At 36.9% G+C, this 10000-nt stretch overlaps 1 long non-coding RNA gene across 18 annotated transcripts in view; it reads left to right on the top strand.

The window, feature by feature from the left end:
• The window catches only part of LOC127063907 (uncharacterized), a 131356-nt gene that overhangs the window by 89174 nt on the left and 32182 nt on the right, over window positions 1-10000 (top strand). For 12 of the 18 annotated variants that reach the window (XR_007781518.1, XR_007781525.1, XR_007781517.1 and 9 more), the window contains 2 exons: window positions 6901-7099; window positions 8280-8631. The exons of 2 other annotated variants lie outside the window; for them this stretch is intronic. This is a non-coding gene — a long non-coding RNA (uncharacterized LOC127063907). The remainder of the gene's footprint in view (window positions 1-6900; window positions 7100-8279; window positions 8632-10000) is intronic. 4 more of the 18 variants (XR_007781515.1, XR_007781523.1, XR_007781516.1 and 1 more) reach the window with 3 other exon arrangements.

Here is a 10000-nt window from a genome sequence, read left to right on the forward strand (position 1 = left end):
ATTAATCGAATGTACAGAGAGATTAACAAATTATCGTTCAATCCCTTCCTATTTATTTTCTTCGCGCCGATGCTGATATTCTAAATATTTCTTTCCTTTTCTTAAATTTCTTTTTACCTTGTTTTTTTTTTTTATTCTTTTCTTTTTTTTTGCAACATACTTTTTCCTTCACTACACAACAGTCAAGCATATTCCATAGAAACTTTGAGAACTCGCATGTTTTCTATAGAACTAATGCTACGTATCCTCAAAACGAACTTCCCCTTTCTCTCTCTCTCTCTCTCTCTCTCTCTCTTTCTTTCTTTCTCTCTTTCTCTCTCCCTTCTTCCTTTTCTCCTTTCCCTTAACACGAAGAAAGCCTTTCGATAAATCAAAACGGGACATAAATTCCGACAATGGAAAAAAGCATTTGTTACAGAGGATAAGGGACAAAGAGAGAGAGACAGAGAGAGAGAGAGAAAGAGAGAAAGAGAAAGAGAGAGAAAGAGAGAGAGAGAGATTCGTGTAAGGGCAGAAGCATTTCGAGATTCGCCTCGAACGTTTCATCGTGTTTCATCGATATATCGATACATCGAACGATTCTCCGATCCACGTACTAAGTAGTTATAAATGCACGTGCGTTCGCACACACGTGTACATACGTACACATAAATATACACATAAACATACACACGTGCGCTTACTCGCTCGCTTGCTCGCTTGCTCGCGAGTGCGGACGCGTGCACGCACGCATGCACGTACGCACGCACGCATATACAGCCAGAGATAGCGATCCGATGCGAAGGAAGGAAGAAACGGGAGGATGAGAGGAGAAGGGGGATGATACTCATAGAAGGGATGATCGGAGTGGAATTAGAATGCGCTGCAAGGCTCATCGAGCGATTCGACGTGTACGCTTCGAGCATATATTGATCGTCGTAACGTCGGCCGCGAAATTAGAACGGGATATCAGGAAATTAGAAGTATCGTAATAAAAATTATATATATATATATCGTTCTCTAAAGTTAAAGACGTTTTTTTAAGTGACGTTTTTCTTAAAGGATAATGATATCGCGTCAAATGCCTGAGTAGTGGTAGATGGGAAAATGACAAAAAAAGAAAAGAAAGAAAGAAAAACAGATGTTAATGCTTTTAACGCATAATTTATTTCCACTAGAAATAGAAAAAAAAATACATTGTCATAACGTGTACCTGTACGAAATTCTCAAAATGAATAACTAAATAGTACACACACACACACACATATATGTTACATTAATAAAACATTCGTAGTAGGTAATTACACGTTGTAATGTGTTTGACGATCGTATGCTTTTTAAAGATTAACTCGTGTTTCCTGAAAATTCTAAAAAAAAAAAAAAAGAAAAGAAAGAAAGAAAGAGAAAAAGAAAAAGAAAAAGAAAAAACAAGCCGAAAGCGAGTCGATACGAAAAGACGACGTTCTTTCGAATTACCATCCCCTTGTTTCTTTCTTTCTCTTTTCTGTCTTCCTTTCTTTCTTTCCTTTTTACATAGAATATGTACAAAAAAAACAACATAAAAAATTTCGCGGTTGGGAAAATATTCGTGTGTCACTAATCGCGGTATGTATACGTACGTACATATATCTCGTTCAAGAAGGAACAACCTGCGTTATAACCATCCCTCATCCCACTCCACAACGCCCTCTCCCCATCCCGACCTCTATCCCTACCCCTACCCCTACCCCTTCACCCTCATACGAGCGTCGAATTTTGTTCGTCGAAATCGCGTAAGCGAGAGAATAAATTTGCAGTTTGATGAGATAGGTAGATAGAAAGAGAGAGATAGAGAGAGAGAGAGAGAAAGAGAGGAGGAGGAGGAGGTTGGGGGCGGACAAGGAGGGGCGTAACGCGTCACGGTTTTACCGGCTTTTCGCGTTCGAAAATTCGCTTCGTACTTGCGGGAACGAAATTGCTAACGGCGCGTGATAATCGATGTCATCGGTTTACCGGCATTTCGCGGCTCGAAAATCGACCGAACGAGGTCGGAGTAACGACTAGGATACGTTCGGTGTCGTTCCTAAGCGGGTTTCCTTTCTTAACGATGCCAAGAAGTCGTTTCATCCCAAGGATATTTTTATCGATAACGATTTCACAATTTCTTTTATCTCTCTTTCTCTCTCTCTCTCTCTCTCTCTTTCTTTGTCCCTCTTTCTAAGCACGTTCCCGTCCTGCAATTTTATATTCCATGCTGGAAAAGACGTTTTACTTTATATAAAAAAAAAGGAGGAATAAAAAAGAAGAAAAAAGAGAAAAGGGAGGGAAGAAAGAAAGGAAGTAAAGAAAAAGAAAAGAGAAAAGAAAGGAACAAGCGTATAAGTATATAATCCTTCGTCTTTGTCGTTCGATATCGCATTTATTAGAATTATAATAAGCATGAATTAATTATAACGTGGATTACGATTAGAAGAGACCGTGCGATATCTACGCGTACGGAATTTAAGAAGGATAGTAACGACGAAGTATGAACTGTTCTCGATCGATCGATCTTTTGTCTTTAGGATAAAGATCGAGTTGAAATATTATTCTCGTTCCAATGTCTCAGTACGGGATAAAAGCGAAGGTACGATGGCGATGCTGGCCAGAGAGAAGGGTAGTAGAGAAGTATAGAAAGAGGAGATGGAAGTAGAGGTGGAGGTGGGGAAAGGGGATATAACGAGTCACGTCCATTCCAGACGAGGGCAATGGCACTGCCATTGGCGCCCGAGGCTTCTGGAAACGCGTGTGTCCACCCTCGCTATACACCCTCTTCTCTCTCTCTCTCTCTCTCTCTCTCGTTTTCTCGTGTTCTCGTTTCTCTTCTCTATTTTCGTCCTTCTCTCTCTCTCTCTCTCTCTCTCTCTCTCTCTCTCTCGTTCTCTCGTTCTCTCTCTCTCGTTCTCTCTGGCGTGCCCTTTTTACCCCAGCATCCCCCTTTTTCGAGCGTCACGCAGCGGTAATGATAGCCAGCGCATTATGTTTTACGTGGGAGTGGCAACAGCCGTGACCGAAATGTCCCCGTCGCTCTGTCCACTGATGGTAATTGCATTTTACTTTTCCTGGGAGATCTGCGTTTTGGTAAACATACGTCCAACCACTACTACCATTGTCCAGCATCACTGATGGCATCGACATCGCCACTAACGCGTAGGCGTCATCGTGCAAATTCGTATGAACGGACGAACGAACGAACGAATGTGAACGAACGAACGAATGAACGAATGTGAACGAACGACGTGTACACTTGGTTGATTTATACTTGGACGTTTCATACGTGTATCTATGCGTACGTATAACTCCTGTAAAACCTCTATCAACAATATCCACCACGAATATTTGGATAATGGAATAGACCAATCTCTTCCAATGATATATCCTAATGTGCTGCGCGAGTGCAACTACTTTTGTATATATTTCTTTCGTAGGTACCTGTCGTCTACCTATCTCTCTCTTTATATATCTTTCATTCTTCCTCTTTCCTATCATTTTTTGAATCGGTCGTTTATGTAAAAAAAAATTTTTCTGAAGACAGAATTTCTCAACGTAACACGAATCTCTCAACGAATTTGTCAGAGATAGAACTACGGGAAATTTCGATTCGGTAATCCTCATCACCACCACCACCACCATCACCACCTCCACCACCCACTATCATCTCCACCACCACCATCAGCAACGCTTTCTCTCCAGAGCCATTCCTCCTCGCATTATTTTAGGAGGGTCGTTGACTCTTCTTCCTTCGTGCTTGGATCCCACGAGATCGAACGTGGGTGTCTAGATAAAAGCGTAGATATAGTTCGACATTCTTTAGTCCGTAAGTCTAACGAATGTGAAGTGGAGCGTGTGTGCTTGTTCTCTTTTCGATATATATAATATATATATATATATGTGTATGTATGTAATATCGCTCGTGTATGTATGTATGCATTTATCTGCGTATGTGTATGTAGATGTGTATGTGAATATTTATTACGTTTGCGCGTTAAAATCTGGGTGATATCCCACGAGACGTCATTCGTGCGTTCACGTGTCAAGAGAAATATGCACGTGCCGTTTGCACGCATTTTCGAAAACATCCGCTCGTTTCTGCACGCGTGACCGTGTGCATAGAAATCAGATCAAAATGGTAAAAGTACTAAAGTTCATAAATATTCACGCGTATAATTTGTAAGTTTTATTTTGGATTAATTCATTAGTAAGAAATTTATTACAATCAAACGACATTGGGATAATTATTTATCCAATAAATATGCCAAATGATATAATTAGGAATTCTGATTTAAAAATATCGTTTTCGTTTGATTCCCTCATAATTACCTTAGTCATAATAATCTTACAAAAAAGAAAAAAAAAGTAAAAAGGGGTATATATATATATATCCTATAGATATAAATATAAGTTACGTATAAAAAATACATATTTTATATATTCGAAAAAACAGAAATGTATATAATTCTTTCGTCGTTTTTTAACTTCTTTTCTTTTTTTTAATCGAATGAAAATATTAAAAAAAAAAAAAAAGAGAGATAAAAGAAAAACGAGATAGACGCGAGTTATCTCTTATTTCTTATAGTAACGAATGTACGTATATACACACATATATAGAGATACCAAAAGAAAACCATACGACAACGTGATATAACCATTCGTACGGGGGGGCATTGAGAGGACAGATACCACCCAGTAGCGGTTTAACCAGCTGTGAAAATCGCTCGTTACCAAGTTTCGTTGGGCTCTTCGAAAATCTCGTTACAGGGATGATACCCAGTTCCCTTCTTTACCCCCATGGGAATATGGTGACCTTCTCGTAAAGTGAATCTCCAGTCTCACGAACGCCATCGTTATCCACATCCCGTTTCTCGCGGGATAGGTGTACCTTGATGAAATTGCGAAAAGAGATGCCCACTCGTACGTTTCCATTAAAATCCAGACGAGTATCCGTTGCTCTCTAAAATAAATCGGCCGACGGTCACGCATCCGCGAAAATTTTACTGAATTTTTCTTTTCTCTTTCCTTTTTTTTTCTTTCTTTTCTTTTTTTCTTCCACTCTCATTCACCCGTTCCGGTTTAATTCACTTGAATTCTACGCCGTTTCGAAAAAAAGATATGAAAGTAGAAACGAACGAACGAACGAACGAACGAATTATTCTCAAAGAAAACACTACGATCTTTATGATTATATCGATCTTTTATGTTTTAACCATGATTTTTATAGACGATCGAGACCGATACGCAATTCATTTTCTTTTCTTTCGTTCGATCCTCGATGCGTAGGGTTGTTGAAAGAAAAAAACGCATTGCGATCACTCCGACGTATTAGTTGCAATATTTACGAAAAAAAGAGAAAGAGAGAAACAGAGAGAGAGAGAGAAAGAGAGAGAGAGAGAGAGAAAGAAAGAGAGAGAAATAGCTAGAAATAAACATAAATATAATCTACGAGTAAATAGAAATAAATGAACGATGATTTGTTAATCTCTCTCGATCGATTTTCTTCGCTACTATCATAAACTTAATTCGAGAAATAATATCTTCGAAAAGAAATCGACATATACGTTCGTACGTAATTCTCTCGTGAAATTAGTGGGACGGGGTTACGTGAACGGAGAAGGGTGAAGGGGGGTTAGAGGGAGAAAAGAGAGGGTGGGGAAATCAGTGCTTTAAATTACAAGGAAAAGCTTGTGGATTTCGTTCAACGTAGGTGTCCTTTCTCCGGGCTTCATAAATCACAAGGTCCTTGATCCAAGGACCGCGGGCAAGTCCGCCCGGAAGTAACTCCGGAAAGATATCTAGCCGTGCCATCGTTCATTTCCGGACAGCCTCCACTTGCAGCCGGCACTTTCCTCTTGCGCCAGCTTTTACCTTGGAGCTTGCTTTCGACGTGGTATACACACACACACACATATATATATATATTATGTACATACGTAAGAGCTTCTCGTACTTGCTCGCGCTTGCGTATTATGTGTGTATGTGTATATATATATATATATATATATATATATATATATATATATATATATATGTATGTACACATACGTACGTGAGCGAAATTCGGTCCGTACGTTCGCATATACACGGTGGCGCGTTTTACGGTAAAAATAGATCCGTGCTCAAAGTAAACTACGAAATATTGTACTCGGATTTAGGTGCTCCTCTATCTCTATCTCTCTCTCTCTCTCTCTCTCTCTCTCTCTCTCTCTCTCTCTCTCTCTCTCTCTCTCTCTCTCTCGCTCTCTGGTCATCATCTTTTTAAAGCATCATTAAAAAAATAGTTGATTTTGTTGAACTTACGGATAGAAAAAAGAAAAAGTGGAAGGAAAAAGCAAAAGGTCGCGACGAATTTTTGTATTTTTTATTTCATTACTAGCCTCTCTTTCTTATTACAATTATTTAAAATACAAATTTGCAGAGAAAAAAAAATTGCATAGAGAATATATACATAAATAAGTACATACGTGTACGGAGTAGTTTGCATCTTGTTATTCTGTGAACAAACGGAACATAGAAACAATGATTGTTTATCGCGTTAAAATGAATTTGTTTCGTCGTAATTCGAAACCGACGAATCACTGATTACCGTCATCCAATTTATCATTATCGACAATACTGGAAATATATCGTATATCAATCTTCCAATTTACATTATATCATAATATGTACATATCTCGGTGTATCAATTAATCATTTCTCTCTCTCTCTCTCTCTCTCTTTCTTTCTGCTTGTTTTTTTCTTTTTTAATTCATTTCGACTCTCCTCTTAGAAAATCTTTCAAACCTCGAGTCTTCGAGCGACGCTAAAAGTCAGCTGAACCAGAAAGAAATTTTCTTTTTTTTTTTTTCTCTTTTTCTTTTCTTTTTTCTGTTTTTGGTTTTTTTTTCTTTTTTTTCTTTTTTTTCTAAGAGATGAAGACGTAATACTATGTCGGATGGAAGGTATCGTCTCCTCGTTCCAGTTGCTCCAGCAGTGTGGTAGAAGAAGTCGAACGAAAGGCGGCCAGATTTCATCGACGTAATCGTCGTCGCTCTTTCAAAGGCGAGCCGTGATTAAAACTAACCCCTTTGCTAGAAAAGCTCCAACGATCGATGCGTCTTCCTAACACGTAAGGACGTTTCTTTCACGTGATTTTTTTCTTTTCTCTCCTTTACTTTTTTTTTTCTTTTTTCTTTTTCTTCTTTTTTTTTTACACGAAACAAATTCGCACGACATTTCTTCTTTTGGGATTGTGTACTATGTATACAGTTTGGGGTGTTTCATAACACGTGGACGTTATGAAACTTCACCGGTGGATTCATCGCACTAAAATAAGAAAAAACGTTCGTACAAAAATATACTCGATATGAGCTTGTTTTCGAGATATGTAGGAGACATGATGCAATCCAACCGATTTAGAAACATAAGAAGAAAATATTTACACGAAACAGAGCGTTGTAGAGATTTTTATAAGATCCTAAGGTAATTTATCAAAATTGTTATTTACGAAAATGGTTGAAGGAGGAGCTTGGTTTATCGAAGGAATTACTGGAAAATCGAAATTATCGCATGTATCTTTGAAACAAGGTCATATCGAGCATATATATACGTACGTAGAATTTTTTTCTTTTTTTTTTTCTTATTTTTATGATATTGAATTCATCGTTAAAAATTATGATCTGAATGTTCTGAAACACTATATAAATATATATACATATGATTCAGGAATTGCACAATGGATTAATAATTATAAAAAAGAAATTGATAAAAGTATACAATATATAATTTTGTCGTATAAATAATTCTCTAATTCGAATAATAAAATCTAAATCGTGTAATATTATTCGTTCTTAGAGAAGGATACAAGAGTATACTTTATCTATTGTAAACATTAATAAACCGATGACCTACACGCTGTTTATAAAAGACCGAGGCTTCATATATAGACGGCCTTACCCTTCAATTTAAAATAGTACATCTCGAGACTCGGTAGGTGTTACAAGCACCTATTGTTTACATGTCTCTAGACGATTGTCTATGTACTTAGTTACGTTTCGTCGAGTCCTCGAGGTTATCTTAACATTCGTTACGTTATCTCGTCGAGAAGTAAAATATTAGCGCGGTTCTCACGTTTAGATTTTCAAGAGAGAGAAAGAGAAAGAGAGAAGGATCATAAAGTGCATTGTCTTAATTTAAATTATAACTATTTTTTTTTTTTGAAAGAAAGTGAAAACGTATCATCGTCATTCCCATAAATCGTCGTTTATAATACTTTCTCTGTGATTGAAAATCGTACATTTCTTTTGTAGCAGGAAAATAATAACGTGGAAAATAAAAGATAAAAAAAAGAGATAGAAAATATGAGTGATTTAAAAGGTATAGAGAGAGAAAGAGAAAGAGGCAATGGGGTGAGGGTGCAACAATCTGCAGATACCTCGACTCTACCTGATTACGTCGCTAGTTCTCTAATTACGGAGAAACCTACAACGATACTCTACTCGACCCCGTTCGGCAACGTTCGTGCAACCTTCCGAACACGAGTCTTATTCCGGAAGACGTACAGAAAACGGAAGAGTTTTAAAGGATGAGAAGTAACAAAGTACGAGGAATTTTTGGCTTCTCAAATATTCTACGACCTCCTTAGAAAACGAGTCCGTTCACGTAAGTATCTATGTAATTCTTCTAGATCCCTCAAATATTCTATTTACTCGTCGATGAATTATTTTTCTTTCATTTTTCTTTTATTCATTCATTATCATTAATTCGTTCGTTATTCAATTAAAATAATACTACACGAGCTTACGAATTTACGATAGGTTTCGTAAAATTTTTCGATAATTGCGACGCTTTTCGTTGTGTTATATATTCGTGAAATAAATTCTAAATGTAAATATTTATATATGAGTATGCAAGTACATACGTACATATAAACGTAAGAAATATACCATCTCTGGTATGATAAACAAAAGCTTAAACAGAGGAAGGTCGTTCGTAATTGGTATGACAAAAATAATAGGAAATATTCCTTCGTTCCTTTGTATGAGACAAACATATGTGTATATGTATATATATACACGTGTATGTACGTTACAAAACGTACAAACGAAGCTGTAGCAGGTGTTGCACGAAATACGATAAGTTGCCCGAATTTCGAAATTCTCGGAAATCCTAAGGAAAAGTCACTATAATTTATGCCGTCTAGTTAAGCGTTACGAAATTTCTAATCAAATATTAACCAAGGAAATCTACTGGACCTGGAAGATACGAAAATTAGACTCGTTTATTTTAAATACCGTTATAATCGAGAGATCGAGAAATAAGAGAAAAAGAGGAAGAGACAGAGAGAGAGAGAGAGAGAGAGAGAGAGAGAGAGAAAGAGAGAGAGAGTGAGAGAGGATGTATCCCCAAGGCAAATAGAGTCTCTTCTTCCTCATCCGCCTGGTTTCATGCCTTCTCTCCAGCAGCCCTTCTATTTTCCCTAGGGAAAAGACGACGGTAGGCAGAGCATCTTGCAGTCAGGAAATTGCGACTAAGAGATAACTTCTCCCCCTCTCTCTCTCTCTCTCTCTCTCTCTCTCTCTCTCTCTCTCTCTCTCTCTCTCTCTCTCTCTCCCTCTATATCTCTCTCTTTCTCTCTCTCATACATTCATTTTATTTCTTTATTTCGTCCTCGTCGAGCAATCGATAATTTTTACAATTTTTAAGAAAGATTATATTCGTAGAGTAGCAATTATATTTTACATAAGTTCTAATCCAACGTTTGATTGTTTTCTAATTTTTCATACATATCCTGTATGTATATACACATACATCTTGATTTAAGATTCAATCACTTTTCAATCCGAGATTATAAACATTATATACATTTTATATAACATATATTATATATCAATAATTTAATATCTAGAATTGTATTATTATCTAATTTGTTAAGCCACGAATGTATTAGATTAATCGTAATATAAAATATATAATATAATATATAAATATATTTTTACACTAATATCATAGCTGAAAAGAAAATTTATCT

Source organism: Vespula vulgaris, chromosome 5 (assembly GCF_905475345.1).
Source record: "Vespula vulgaris chromosome 5, iyVesVulg1.1, whole genome shotgun sequence".
Classification (NCBI taxonomy): domain Eukaryota; kingdom Metazoa; phylum Arthropoda; class Insecta; order Hymenoptera; family Vespidae; genus Vespula; species Vespula vulgaris.